General features: G+C 41.3%; 1 non-coding gene across 1 annotated transcript; it reads left to right on the top strand.

The window, feature by feature from the left end:
• Positions 1–9,393: 9,393 nt before the first annotated feature.
• LOC116662861 lies at positions 9,394–9,505 on the top strand. Its single transcript, XR_004318951.1, has one exon. It is a non-coding gene; the product is annotated as a small nucleolar RNA SNORA76 (small nucleolar RNA).
• The last annotated feature ends 6,545 nt before the right edge of the window (positions 9,506–16,050 follow it).

Here is a 16,050-nt window from a genome sequence, read left to right as displayed (position 1 = left end):
TATTGACTTAGTATTATATAGTGAAACACAAAGGATGTGGGTTTTTTCTTTTTTTTCTTTCTCTGCAGTGCAGCTAAAGATTTTGGTGTCTTTTATTACTGGAAAATGTAACTTTATTTTAGAGATGGTGTGGTTACTTATTTGTTTCACATTTCCCTCAGGGTTAGACCTCTCCTACCTTAAAAGGCAAATATGAGACCGTGGAGACTGTGATCAATTAAGAACATTAAATAGAAAATTTCTCTTTGACAACTTTTTCACTTTCAAATACGAGTTTACTTTAAAAAGCTGAGAATTCAATTCGATATCAGAAATCGTTTTGAAATAGTATCTTTAAACCTATTCAAGTGGGGAAAGGACACATATTGATGCATTTATTGTTGAGAATGCTGGGTAATCATTGAAGGAAAACTGAGGTTAGAATCTTAATGCACACCATTCAACTAAAGCACTAAATGCACTAAAAGCACTAAAAGCACTAAATAAAGATACAGATCAATATTTATACACAGGCAGAAATGACAAAGGGACTTTGAGATACAGCGTCAAAAGCAGAAATTGTAAAAGACTGATGGACTCAATTTTGGAAAAGTTGAAGCTTCTATACCTTAACACATCAAGCATAAAGGCAAATTGCAAACATTTCAATATATGTGACACAAAGGGATAATTTTTATAAAGCAATAAGAAAAGATTAACACCTGAAAAGAAAAATGGTCAAAGAATTTGAACAAGTAATTTACAAAAGAAGAGGTAAAAATGGCTGCTATATTCCTAGCTTATGGGGGAATGCATAAGCACATAGCACAAGTTATCAATACTAAAAATGCAATTTAAAATATTTAGGTACTAGTTTTGCCTGTCAAATGACTGAAAATTAAAAAACAAACAAAAAAATACTCTGTTGTTGGAAATTCTCATGTGTTGTTGGTATTTCAAACTGCTACCATCTTTCTGGAAGGCCAAACATATAAAGGGGTTATTAAATTCTGCATGATCTTTGGCCCAGCAAGCCATGGCCATGATTCATAATTGAAAAAAATCATGGAGATGCATAAACATTTAGTCATAAGGAGTTCCATTGGATTATTGTTCTTAATGTGAAAAGGTTGAAAATGATCTCAATGCCCCCAAATAAGGAATTAAGTAAGCATATCAGTTTCCCATTGCTGCTGTAACAAATTGCCACAAACTTAGTGGCTTGAAAGAATACAAATTTTTTATTTTCTAGTTCTGTAGGTCAGAAGTCCGATGTGGGTCTCCCTGGGCTAAAATCAAGGTGTCAGCAGGGCTGCATTCCTTTCTGGAGGCACTAAGGAAAAATCCATTTCCTTGCTTTTCCCAGCATCTAGAAGCTGCCTGCATTCCCTGACTTGTGGCCCCTTCCAGCTTCAAAGCCATCAATGGCCGGTGGAGTCTTTCTCACACTACATTCCTCTGACCCTGACTCTTCTGCCTACTGCTTCCAGTTTTAAGGACCCCTGTGATTACATTGGGCCACTCAGATAATCTCCTTATTTGAAGGGGCAGATTAGCAATATCAATTTCACCTACAACCTCACTTCTTTGCCATGTAAACTAACATTCACAGGCTCTAGGGATTAGGATGTTGGCATGTTTGGGGAGGTGGGAAGTGTTACGCAGCATGTCATACTATGTAAATTATAGTTCCTCTGGATAACCATTCTGTGCAACCATTAAATAAAGTAGAAGGTGATCACAGAAATGTTGCTGTATCAGACAGCTCTTGTGAGTCACCACAGATCCTTTTGGCCTCATGTAATCCATGGACCTTGGCCACTTGTTCTTCTCCAGCTACTCTGTGGAGACCAGTTCTGCATGGCTTCGTTTCATCTTGGGCACCACTTGACAGCACCTTGCCTCATGCCTGCATGATACAGCTTTTGCCTCCCATCCCTGGACTCCACTGCTGCTCCTGAGATCTAGGGCATGATATAGAAATGCAGGGGAGCTCAGGCTTTTTGGGGAAGTCTATTGATTGTAGGAGATGGAATCTAGTGGATAAATCAGCCATTCTTTGGAGCAGTAAATCTTATGTCTCTCAGAAGATAGTCTGAGCAATCAGTTGTGCTTGGTGCCAAGAGGTTTCCTGTCCGGCATGCACACTTGTATTGGTACTTCTCCTCAACACGCCTCTTTTCTCCCTCCACACCACCTCTTCTCAAGTACTATGATCGCTAAGAAAGTGGGAGCACATAACCCCTCCCCTCCAGGAGCTAAGGTTGATAATTGCGAATGGCACTAGGAGTTAGGAGTGACCTTGTAAAGATAGGATTTGGAGTTGAATGATTCACGGATCTGAAGCACTGGAGATCCTATTAGTGGTGATAAGTGGGGAGAGGAGAGGTGGCAGTGGGCTCCTTTGCTTCTCCTGTGGGGTGGTGTGGGATCTGGGCAACTCTGTCCCCTGCCTCCCAGTGAAGAAGGACATGTGTGGGAACAGGATTTCCCCAAAATGGGGCAGGTGGGAGAGGGATAATTGTAATTTTTAAAATTTTCTGAACTTTGAACTTAGGGGGATCTTTGAACTCTTAGAGTGAGAAGAGACTCTTATGAGGTTCCCACCAAAGCTTTCTGGTTCTAATGTGGTTATTTAGTTAGGTTTCTAAACACAGGTTTCTATGTGGTGGGTTTTCTAGGTAACGAAGCTACCAGACCATTTTCTCCCCCTGTTCCCAACCCCCAGCCTAGCATCTCGTGTCATCCCACCAGATCACCACCACCTCCTGGTGTTGCATCTACTCTGACCACTAGGACAGTCCCTTGCGTTTCATCTTTTTTTAAAATCACTTTATTGAGATATAATTTACATATCATGCAATTCACCCATTTAAAATGTACACTTCAATGATTTTTGATATGTAACTATTAACTTTTAAACTTGTGAGAGAGAGAGATATATATACACACCATAAAATTTGCCATTTTAGCCATTTCAAATTTACAATTCAGTGGGATTAATTATATTCACAACATTGTGCAACTATTATCACTATTTCCAAAACTTTTTAGTCACCTTAAACAGAAACTCTTTGATCATTAAGCAATAACTCTCCTTCCAGCCTCCAGTAACCTCTGATCTACTTTCTGTCTCTATGAAATCACCTATTCTAGATAATTCATGTAAGTGAATCATACAGTATTTGTCCTTGTCTTTGGCTTATTTCACTTAGCGTAACGTCTTCAAAGTTAGTTCAGTTGTGGCAAGTATCATAATTTCATTCCTTGTTATGGCTGAATAATATTGTATGTATATGCCACATTTGGTTTATCTTTTCATCTGTTGATGGTCTTTTGGGTTGTCTCCATCTTTTGACTATTGTGAATGATGCTGCAATGAACATCGGAGTACAAGTATCTGTTGGAATCCCTGCTTTTTGGTTATATACCTGGGAGAGAAATTGCTCAACGGTAATTCTATGTTTAGCGTTTTGAGGAACCCTCTCATTTGACAATTTCAGATCCCAGCTTACTGTTACTTTCTCTGCCTCCACTTCTGTCTTAATTTGGGGAGGATTTCAATATACAAGTAGCTGATCCTTATAGAACCCTAGCAGCTCACTTCTATTTTCTGTTTAGGATGTAGAAATTTGGAAAGAGTGCTAATTCCACCTTTACAACAAAGAAAATCTGAATAAGCTACAAAATCATAATTTTTCTTGTGCTTCTCAGAATTGAGGCTGTAGGTCAAGCAAGGAAGCTGAAATCTAAGGGAAGACAGGTACCTCCAGGGAGAGATGGGACTTGCTTCCCTGGAGCAAAGCGTGATAGGAAGAGATGCTAGACACCACAGAAGCTGATCGGAAGAATTCAGGTAAATGAATCGCTAAAGGCTGATCTTGGGTTTTCGTGAGAATATAGTGCCGCTGGGAGCTACAGACACAAGGAGAATTCGCACTAGCTGACAGGCTTTTTTTCCATGGCCTTCACCCTGAGAAAGCTAGGGGGCAAGCCAGGAGACTGAAGACAGCCTCCCCTTTGATGCAGGGGACAAAAGCAGCCACCACTGCAGGAAGGGCATGCAGCTTGGCCAGGGCGCTTTCCCCCTATTTTCTTCAGAGAGCAAAAGCCCTAAGCTTATGAGGAAAGGGCAGCAAATACTCTCACACTCAGGGTATAAGTGAAGACACATTGCAGCTGGGAGAATGGAAGAGAAAAAACCCAACTATTTCTAAGGGAGAGGCAGGAAAGGTCCTCGGCTACTAGGAGAGGGAGAGGGTCACAGAGACGGCTGCACACCTGAGACCAAGGCACACAGTGCCCACCTAAGACTGGGGGTGATTGTGGACACTAGAAAATGCCTCCCCACTTCCCACCCCAAGGATAGCAAGAACTGAGTAACAAATAATAGCAATCTCCTACTGGGTGGAGGAAAAGTGAAGGGAGAGAATCTCTTTGAGCTTCAGACACACAGGCAAAGCCCAAGGCTGAAGTGGAATAGAACGTTGAGAAACACTCTCTGGTAACCCAACCCCACCCCTAAGTACAGGGTAAAGCCAGAGGAATTTACAGCCTGAGGTGTACTCAGGGTACCTGTAGCAACAATAAAAGGGAACCCAGATCAACTCCTGACTAAACTGACTCAATTCCTCACAATAAATGCCTAGAAAATGAAGTTATTCACATACCCAGACATGAAACTGTTAACCTCAGTGTCTACTGTCCTGCAAATTATGAGACCCACAAAGAAGCAAAGAAAACAGCACCCAGTCAAGAGACAAAGCAATCAACAGAATCAGACTCAGATATGGCTCGAATTATCAGAAAGGGAATTTAAATAATTGTAATTACTATGTTAGAGTCTCTCATGGAAAAGATGAACAACTGCATGACCATGGGCAGGACATCAGCAGAGAGATGGAAATGATAAGAAGGGACAAATAGAAATGCTGGAAATGAAAAACATGGTGAAATTCTAATAACTTTGATGGGCTTGTTGGGAGACTACTCAGCTGAGAAAATAGGAACTTAAAGACAGGTCAATAGAAATTATCCAAACCGAAGCACAAAGAGAAAAATAAAAGAAAGAAAGAAACAAACAAACCCAGAGCAGACTATTCAAGAGCTGTGGGACAATATCAAACTAACAGTCATGCCATTGGAATCCTGATAAGAAGAGAGAGGCAAGGAGGCAGAAGTGATAATTAATAGGGTGAGACTTTTATCCCTACTGTAGTGAAGGAATGAAAATCTTTGCACTTTTCTTTGTTAGCTTGAGCCTACATTTGTCATCTGATTCTTTGTTTCCCTAATCTAGATGACTTGGACACACTTACCTGTCTAATTCAATTTCTAGAACATGATATATCCATTAACTTATTCATTCCATTTAAGATACTTATAAAGCACCTACCATGAGCTAGATCTGGGAGTTATGGTCTGAATGGATATTATGGACTAAATAGAGACTGGAGATACTAGTATCCAATGCTGTGGTCGGTAAGAAGAGAAGGGCTTTGGAAATGAGAGAGCCTTGCCTCTAAATTCTGGTCCTGCCGTTTAACATCCACATCCTTTCTGAGCACAATGGCACCTAGCTTATTGGGCTGTTGGAAAGATTGCTGCAAAGTAATGGTTCTGACTCTGAAATACTTGGTCTGGGGGGATCCCAGGCATTTCTCCCAGTTTCCCAGGTGATATTGCTGCACTAGTCAGGGTAGAGAAGTGCAGAGGGACAGTATTACCTGGCACATAGAGGGCACTCAGCAAATGTCAGTTCACCTCCTGGACTAACCTCCACATCACACTCCTGGCCAGATGCAGTACACAGTGTGAGGCTGATTTCTCCTTTACTGTAACTGGGGTAGGGAATGGGTGGAGTCAGAAGGGAGAAGGTCCGCTGTGAGTGAGTCACAGACTGGCTGGCTTATAGCTGCTTGACGTTTGTTTCCCAGGAACATAGGGGCTTAAAACTTTATTGTCCATCTTCTTCAGCTTCTCTCAGTACCTGGAGACCAGGGACTTTAATTTAGCTCAAGGCAGCACACTTCTGCAGTCTACTCTCAGCTGGAGCATGGGTAGTGCCCTCCTCTAACATTTCCCCAAGATTTAATTCAGTCTTTTTCTGCCTCAAAATAAATAGGTGCCTGTTTTACTTTCTGTGAAAACATATACTTTAGATGATGGTATAAGATGGTAAAAATCTACCTTTCAAAAGCCTTTGAATTGGCAAAATTGGATAATTAACTGGTGATAGGGGCCGGGTGACAGATTTGTAGGGATTCATACATTATTCTCTATACTTTGGGACATTAAAAAATAGAGTCTTGGGTGATTTTCCTGTGCTTTCTATATTATTTGTACCTTTGACAGAAGAGTGACTTTGTATTATATTCTTGACATTCAGAGGGAGAGGTATTGTTGAATGTGGTCCACTTACCAGATATCACATATCAACACAGCAAAAGGATTTGGCTAATGACAATGACTTGTAAAAAATCTATAAACTCCATTTTAGTGTATTTTAAATGCTTATTCTATTTTTATTTAGACTTTTCTGAGTCATTTTCATGAAGGTCTGTGAGATAGCTGGATTTAAAATTTTTAATCCGGGTGAATTTGAACAAATGTACAAACTTTTTATAGCTCCATGGAGAGCAATATAGACACAATTTTATGGCCAAGCACTGAACCAGTTGAAAGCACAGCTGTTGGGCAAGGAGTGGTAGCTCCCTAACTGTTTGAGTTAGACACACCCCATCTTACTAGAGTAAACGTTCAGAGAATGAAAATAATGTCTATGTTGAGGGAGATTGTCACTAATTATTGGGAGGCTCCTGTGGGCACCAGGCAATTTGGGTTATTCTTTTCGCTTGCCCACCAGGCCATTTTATTAGATCAGATTTAATTGCCTCTCAAGAAGGTATCTGAAGGTGAATTGAGAATGAGACTTCTTTATTTACTTAATTGACATCTGGAAAGTGATGGAGTGAGGTCCCAGGGTGCCCTGGAATGGCGGGATGTGGGGTAAGGTGTAGGGGGATGATGTGGAGTAAAAGTGTGTGTATGTGTATGTATGTGTGCTGTAAGCTGACCAATTTTGAAAACAAAGGCTTTACTAACATGTATTTAGTTAAAATGGAAACTTTCAACTAAGCTGAGAAAATAGTGAGTGAAATAGTTCTACTAAGATGTTAAATAGGAATGTCTCCAGAGTGGCACCATTTGTTGAGACTGTCAAACAGGAATTGTGTATTCTCACTTTACAGATGAGAAAACTGAAGCTCAAGAGGGGAAATAACTTACCCAAAGTTGCACCACTAATAGTTCATAAGTCAGAATTTGAACTCAGGACCGCCTGACTCAAAAACTGATCACTGCTTCTGAAGTTTGGTGAGTCGTTGGATCAGAGACTTGATAGGACACTTCCCCATCTAAGGCTCTGTTCCTAAACAGATGTGGCCCATCTATGACCCCCTTTGTAAAGGATCTTACTGTTGTTGAAACCGCTAAATGAGAGGGACTTTTGGCCCCTTTATCAGCTTGTGTCCTCCTGGAGACCACTCAGTTATGAGCTAAATTTCCTGCCTCTGTTGTCTTAGGACTTGTCTGCTGACCTGGAGCAAGGTGACTCCCCCAGTCTGCCACTGTTTTCAAACTGTACAAAGAACATGAGTGGAAAGAGAGGCTCCAGGCTCTGCTGATCCAGCTTGGGCTTGGCACTGACTCCTACAGGGTTTAGTCACAGACTCTCTCTGAGCCAGATGCTCTCCCCAGAAGGAGAGCCAATTTCATCTCCACTTTGATGACACCATTTTTGAAGAGTAAGATGAACATCAGTTATTATATAGCTGAGCTGCAGGAAAGAACTACTCTTTAATAATATCAAATATACAAGTAGAAGCCTGCCACTGTGATTATCTCTTGCAGCTTTCTCAACTATCTACTTTATATATGGGGAAACTGATGGTTAGAGAGATTAAGTGACACAACTCATTGACTGTTCACCTGGAATGCCAATCCATGCTGAATCCAGAGCCCATTCTCTTAACCACTATGCAATAGTAAGGTCTGTGCAATATGTGATATATATGTGACATCGCTGTCTGTGTAATGGTGATGTTTGTGCAATAGTAATTCCTGTGAAACAGGGATGTCTGAAACTATCTCCCTAAAATGAGGGAGCTGGTTAACCCAAGTCAGCCTGGGTTTACAAAGGTGGGAAAACTGCAGAGAATCTAGATTCTAGCCCTGACTCTCTCAGTGCCCTGTGGATTGTGCCCACTCTAATCCATTTATTTACGTCACAGCTACAGTTTCTGTCTCTTAGGTAGGAGGACAGTTAGACATGAAGTCTTTGCACTGCCTCAGAGACTAGGCGAGTGACTTGCAAAATTAGTTTGCAGAATGTAGTCTTGGACAAGTATATACCAATCTACAATTTCTTTGTGACTTTGTTTTCCACAAAGTGTTGGATGCTGTCAGGATGTGTGGTGGGGATGCTGGGGTTCAGAAGAGGAGAGAACCTCTAGTGGTGACTGTCTGCGCCGCTACCTGGGGGCCTGTGAATAGTCTGACTTTCTGCTTTTTGTGGAAACTGCCCGAAAGTCTGACATATAGGGGGATTTCCCGTTGATTTGTGACAGACAGCACACTGACAAGGACAATGGCTGCTTTACTCACCAAAGCTTCTGAGGCAATTGTAGCAGTGGGTGTTTCAGGGTAAGGGAGACACCTACTGTTTGTTTTGAGGAAGACAGCTAAGTTAGCTCTTCTAATTCAAGCATCTCGTGTGTGTGTGTGTGTGTGTGTGTGTGTGTGTGTGTGTGTGTGTGTGTGTGTGTTGGGGGTAGTGGGAGGGATATGTAGTCATAATGCCTGGTAGGGGGAGTAATGAGGTGGAGACAGGGTTTTTGGGGAGTTCTTGAATGTCAGAGCTGAAAGAGTTCTTGGAGATCTGTTTTAGAGCGGTGCTGTCCAATATGGTAGTCATTAACCACATATAGCTGTTTAAATTTAAATTAAACTGATTAAAATGTAAAATCCAGTTTCTTGGTCTTAATAGTCACATTTTAGATGTTCACTATTCACATATAGTTGGTGGTTACCACATGGGGCAGCACTGATATAGAACATTTTCATCCTCTTAGAAAGTTCTTTTGGACGTTGCTGTTCTAGAGTCTTCTGGACTAATCCTCCAGCCACCCCCCCTCACTTTTTGAGCAAGAAATAAACTTTAATTGTTAAATCCACACGGTTTGAGATCATTTGTTACTGTAGCATAATTTAGCCTAAGCTGGTGAAAACAGTTGAAAATTTTAATAATGAAATAAAAACAATGGTAGAAGTATATAAAAGTACATGTAAATTCTTCTTAAAGACTTCAAAGTACAACTCAATGTCTTAATATAAAAAATAAAGATATTTTCTAACGCGGAGCCTTTGAGTCCTGACGCGCCTGCGCGTGGCGCTGCGATGTCAGGCGGCTGCGCTTGCGCAGAACGGGCCGCTGGAACCCGCCTTGTTGGCTCTTTTAGCCACAAGCAGAGGCCGACCCTGGCTGCCAGCGAGTGACGGACTGCGGTGACTCAGGCCTCAGCCCTACAGCCAAGGTTGAAGTTCCTTCAGGAGACGCCGGGAATCCTGCAGTGTCTGTTACTCAGTGCCCAGCGTATCCTGTGCCTCCTCGTAAGTCCGAGCGTCATCTCTTTGTGCCAGTCCCCTTGTCTTGAAAATGAGGCAACTGAAGCTCAGGGAAGGGACTTGCCCGACTGGTTCATACTGGAGCAGGGACCAGGACCAGGTTATTGGCACTTCTTGGCACTTCTTGCCTGGGGCCACCAAGACACGTCCTAATTAAGTTTATGGCACTGTGCCAGGTATTAGGGGTAATGACTGGTACAACTCTGACCTCTTGCCCTCCTGGAGAGCACAGTCTAGTTACATGGGCTACCCCGGTGTTTTTCAAATATCTTTTTTTTTTTTTTTTTTTTTTTTTTTAAGCAGGGAAGCTTTTTCCCGTGAAATCATCTGTGGAATAGTAAAATATAAACCAGAGCTGCTTTTGCTGAAGCACAATGTGAGTGTGTGTGTGGGTGTGTATGTGTGTGCGTCCTAAGGCCTTGCCATCCCAGTCTCCTCATGGCCCTTTCACCCTCTTGGAACTAGAGGCTCCAGGGAAATGTTGGAAAATTGTGGTCTATACTTAGACTTCTTTACTAAAGGAATTGGGGCTCTGAGGTTTGAAGTGACTGTAAGGCTGGTGGTAGAGGTGTGCAGAAAGGGGCCACGAGGATTATTGCTTGTCTGGTGTTTCAGAGGCTTTAGGGGTAAAGATAGAGGTTTGAAGATGATGGCAGGCCTTCCAACTACAACCCCTGTTTCCTGCAGAGGTGAGGAGGAGCAGGGCATGGCCAGAAACACAGGCATTTGAAAAATGAACGGTTGGTGGCACAGATTTTTCCAGGCTTGGTGGGCTTTTCTTGTAGGATTTCATGCATGCATTCGTTCATCGGTTTATTCATTTATTCATTCAGTTGTGAGATATTTACTGACTTCCTATTATGGGAGAGATGCTGAACTAACATTCTGTGTGGGGTGTGTACTAAGGTAAATCAGACAGGGACCTTGTCTTAAAGGAAGTTAGAGCCTAGTAAGGGAGATAAGATAGAAGAAGCAATACCTAATATACAAGGTAGAAAATGCTAAATGCAAAAACCTGAGTATTGCTAAAGTATTATGGGATTCTGGAAGAAGAAGAAATTACCTCTAACTGTGGGGATTAGGTAGGGGTTCGTGGAGGAGAGGGTTGGATTTGCATGAGCAGAGACTGGGGAGAGAGGGCAGAAGCATCTCTCTCCTCCGAAGGGAGGCTCGTGCACGCCACAGGGTGGTGGGAACTGAACAGCAAACAGTTCAGTTTGGTGGGGGCATGAGGTTACTGAAAGCCATTAGGAGGCTTTCTTCTCACTCACCCCCTGCACCTTCAAGAACAAGACATCCTATGGAAGACAGACCCAATCAGGCCCCAGTCTTGCCTCAGTTAGTGCTAATGAGATAGGAGTTGGGGACGAAAGCTACCTCCTTCGTGGAGTCTTGAGGATCCTGCTGAGGAGAGAAGCCTGCCAATAGGTCTTTGAAAAGGCACTTGAAAATTGCCTTCTTTGATGGCTTTCTAAACAGATTCTGACAACCATTCCAAAGGGGGCAGGTGAACCAGCTCTCATCACTGACACCCTTGGCAGATCTCTGCTGCCAATTCTTTCTGGGTATTGAAAACTTCTGGTTTCTTAAGCTGTCTTCCTTTGCACAAACACTAGAAACATACAACTGTAAGTGAACCATGTCTTGGAGAGAAAGCTGAAGCGAAAGCATTCCATTTTTGGACCTAGCACTGCCTTTATTCTGGCATGAGGAAGACCTTGGATGTGTATGCAGTATCTTAAAAAATTCATCTGTATTGCTGCATAGAATAGCAGGTCATTCATTCATTTTTAAAAGTTTAAAATTTTGCAGGATTTAAAAAATTGCAGTAAAATATACATAAAATAAGATTTACCATTATAACCATTTTTAAGTGTACAATTCAGTGGTACTAAGTGCATTCACATTGTTGTACAGCTTTCACTAATATCCACCTTCAGAACTGTTTCCATTTTCCCAAACTGAAACTCTGTGCCCACTAAACAGTAACTCCCATTCCTCCCTCCCTCAGTCCCTGGAGATCACAGGTCTGCTTTCTGTCCCTATAAATTTAACTGTTCTTGGTACCTTGTATAAGGGGAACCACACAGTATTTGTTCTTTTGTGACTGGCTTATTTCACTTAGCATAACGTTTTCAAGGTTTATCCATATTGTAACTTGTGTCAAAATTTTCTTTCTCTTTTAAGGCTAGATAATATTCCTTTATATGTATATACCACATTTTGTTTCCCTGTTCATCCACTGATGGACACTTGGATTGCTTCTGCCTTTTGTCTGTTGTGAACATGGTGTATAAAATACCTGTTTGAGTCCCTGCTTTCAATTCCTTGGGGTATATACCCAGAATTAGAATTGTTGGATCATACGGATAATTCTGTTTTTAAGTTTTTGAGGAACTGCTGTACTGTTTTCCATAGCAACTGCATTTTACATCCCCACCAGAAATGCACAAGGGTTCCAATTTCTCCAGATCCTTGTCAACACTCGCTATTTTCTGTTTTTTTTTTAAATAACTATCATAATGGGTGTAAAGTGAATGAATGCCTTTTGAATAATAATAATGTGCTTAGCTTTCCACAGCATTGATTACTAAACAAAACAATTTAACACATCTCTGTCCCTAGGTACCTATTCGAAGTTTCACATGGATGTTACACTGACTTCTTTATGAAACTTGAACAATTAAATCTGTATTTCTCAAAGCAAATAGAAAAGCAATGGCATAGTAATGTGAGATTACCTCTCAGCCTATGAGCAGAGCAGCCTTGAAGTGTTGGGGAATTAACACCTCTTGGGAACAGCCCTCAACTAATGACTGGTGGCAGTTAGTGCAGAAATACCCCAGCTGCTTCACTCCTTGGTTGGGCTAACTCTGCAGCGTGTTCCACACTGTCTCCCAAAGGTCTCCAATGGGGATTGAGCCCTGCTCACTGACGTCCTTCTCTGTCTCACTTCCTCAGTTTCCTGCTTCTTGGAATCACCTCCTAAAGAAGCTATTTGCATTCATATCTGTCTCAGCTTCTGGAGGAACCCAACCTACTACAGTCGTTACAGTGATGACTATGTGGACTTTGTTGTTGTTACATGGTAAAGAGTTTATAAAATAATGATAACTGGATTAAAATTATGTTTGTGTGAAAATAAGTTTCAGAACTAGTTATACATTTATGTAAACAGTTTTTTTTTCCTGGTGAAAGTATTCTGTGTGTTTTCCTTGTGAAATTATTTACATATGTGATAAAAATGAATTTTCTTGAGAACTTTAATGTTTTGACCATCCTGCTGTATATATTTGAAAATGTCTTGTCTCTATTATCCTTAGAAGACAGCCTGTATCTTTCACAGATGTCTTAGGTTATGTTTGATGTTTCAGATACATGCAACATCCCACCTTGGAAAGATGGTTTCATGCTTCCTCCTGGGTATATTATTGTTTCCAGTTGTGCTTAATCTTAAAAGGTAAATGGGACTTGAAGTTCTATTCTTCTCACTTTACCTAGGTAGGGGAATGTTTATTGCCTTTTCCTTTTTTGCTCAGAGTCTTACTGGTGAAATTTAACCCCATCAAATATATACTCTTTAGAATGGGAAATATTTTAAATTTGTCCTGATAGACCATTCTTTGAATTTACTAGTTCCAAATGCTACTTTCATGAATGTCAAGAAAGAAGATGATTTAAAGAGTCTTGGACAAGTTACTTCTAGTTCTGTGAGAACGTGATTTGCCATAAGTTGTATACTCTGTATGTCTTAAGTGAGGATTTATGTGGAACATGGAAAGTATGTGGTCAAGGAGTTATTTTTAATTTTTTGAGTGCTATTGGCAGTCTAAATGTTTCATAGCAGATTCACTAAGAAAATTTTAAATCAGTTGAAATTTATAGCCAGGAGCTCAAGGAAGGGGATCCTGTCCAGGGGAAAAATGCAGTCTCTGAGGAGGTAACTTCTGGTGGGAAAATGCAATTTCCATTAAAGCTTTGGGGCCAGATGGTGGCTAGATCTAGTTGATAGCCAACAGTCTTACAAACCAACCTGAAGATTTTCTCTGAGAAAGTGAACCCATCATGAGTGAGGACATTATTAATTTAAGGAGAAACTGTTTGACCTTGGTGTGGTTGTTAATTAATTGTTACAAAATAGGTGATAGTAAACTCATTTTCCTTAATAATTCACAGAGGTTTGGAGGTGAGATGCACAATTTATAACCTCCCCGTAGGCCTTCCAGCAATAGAAACATTTCTAAGAAGCTCTTCCTTAGAACTCTGGACAAGTGCAGCAGGGCACTGAATTCCAAAGGGTAAATTCATTTTGCTTATCAGTTCCTTCTTTATATAAATCTCTCTGCATCAAGGGCACGGAGCTTGCTCCTGAAGAATGGGAGCATCAGATACCATTGCACATCTGCTGGGTACTGTGTTGGGCACTGGGGACACACCCCTGAACAAAAATCCTCAAGAGTGCGGATTATCCATATCTTTGCTTGAGCACATCCTGATTTCTACATGTGCCCATCTGCCTTTTTGATCTTTAGGAACAGCATTAAATTTGATACAGAGTTTGTTGTCAGCGAAGTGGTTCTAAACTACCAGTTTATCTTCTTCAACTACAATCTTCCCCTATCTGCCCTTTGTCCCCCATTCATGTTGTTTTTGAGATGGATAAAACTGTAAAGATGGCACCTATAGTGTATTTTATTTTAATGGAAACATGCAGAAGACTGGGTTAGGCCTTTAATATGTTCAATAGAGGGATGAGTAGATGAAAGAAATCACAATTTGACAAGTCATTAACATTAAGTAAAACAATACAGCAAACCTATTCTAAATACAAGTTTACCTTTCAGTCAATATTTACTCATAAAAGAAAACACTGGCTCAGTAGCATACTGGTTCTGGCTTGTACCAACTCACAAGAGCCAATTGTTGAATTTTTAGGAAATTTATAGGCCCGTAGAACATAGACACTTAAACACAGTCAATATTAAAAACGAAATTGAATAAACTTGTAATTAAGTAAATCACATAAAAAGGAAGATATTTAATACTCGAAACTCATCACGTCAATAATTTTACTATGTTCTATGAATATCTGTGCTCTTGAGGTTATTTATTTCAGTCATGTCTGTTCTATACAGTGGTGGGCTGATGTGCATTCTCTTCCCAGCTCCATGTTCAGTTGCTTGAAATTGGCTATAATGGAGTATTTCCTCCAAAGAAATTGGCAAACACTATAAATTAGGGCTTTTCCTGCCAAGGGCCAACCCATTGCTAAACATTTACCAGTACACCACTGATTCTGTTCTTTCAAGGGCACTGCACTTACATTGTATTTTCAGTGAGATCTGGGAGTCATCTCAAAGACTGAGGCATCACCCCAGCTTTTGGTGGGGGCACTGGCACAGTCTGACTGGCACTAACTAGCAAAAAGTAGTTTTCTCTCTACTTTGAAGCTGTGGCTAGGGATGAAAAACATGCTGTGGCCCATGGCCAGTTTTAGGTTAGGCTGAGGGATGCAGACATCAGGACTCTGTGGGTTCACTTGCTAAGCAGCAATCTGTCTGGACAGTGTGCCTTTTCACTTTCTCAGTTTGTTGTCTAGAATTGTAAACTTTGAGTGCATTCAGTGGATGCTGCCTGATGGACTGTGATCATTTTTGAAGCAACATGTGGGCCACACTGGGTGATCAATGACTTAGCTCTGTCTTGGTCAGCTGGCCAGTCACTTCCTGGCAAAACCCCCCCCCCCCAAAAAACCAAAAAGACTCTTCTGCCTTTCTCAACCCTGTAGGTCTCCACTTGCAGGCTTTCAGTGTCTTCTTCACAGGTGGCCATTTAGAGTGTCCACATCTAAATTTCCTCCCATGCTATTCATGGTGTCTGGCTAAATGTGCCCAATCTTCTCCAGAATTTTTTTCCAGAATCCCCCACTTTCCCTTTAGTAAACATAGTATAGATTTTGTGATCAGTCCAGTTTGGTGCAAATGCCAGCTCTGTTATTTACTGGCTATTACTATTGGCTGTTTTTGCTGTTATCACCCCTGACCCAAGTTTACCTATCTATATAATGGGTGTGGACCAAATAACCCTTAGTCTCAATCATTTGAGTATATAAAGGAGACTACATGAAGTCTGCTATTATGTGAATGTCCCCACTAGGTTAGAACAGGACCTCTGCTGGCTCTTTTCAAGGTTCTGGGGGATTGGGTGGCAGGTGTCACCTCATCAGACTCCACTGCATCTGTGTCTTTGCAGTCACCTGGGTGACTTAGCTTCTGGCCACTGTGCCTGTAGTTCTGGATGCTCCCCCTCCAACTCCCCCTATTGCTGCCCTTTTATTTCTCCGGCCCACATGTGAACGTATCCTTTCCCTTAATTCCCCATAACACC

This window comes from Camelus ferus, chromosome 3 (assembly GCF_009834535.1).
Source record: "Camelus ferus isolate YT-003-E chromosome 3, BCGSAC_Cfer_1.0, whole genome shotgun sequence".
Lineage (NCBI taxonomy): Eukaryota > Metazoa > Chordata > Mammalia > Artiodactyla > Camelidae > Camelus > Camelus ferus.
This window is presented reverse-complemented; position numbering and strand designations above follow the sequence as displayed.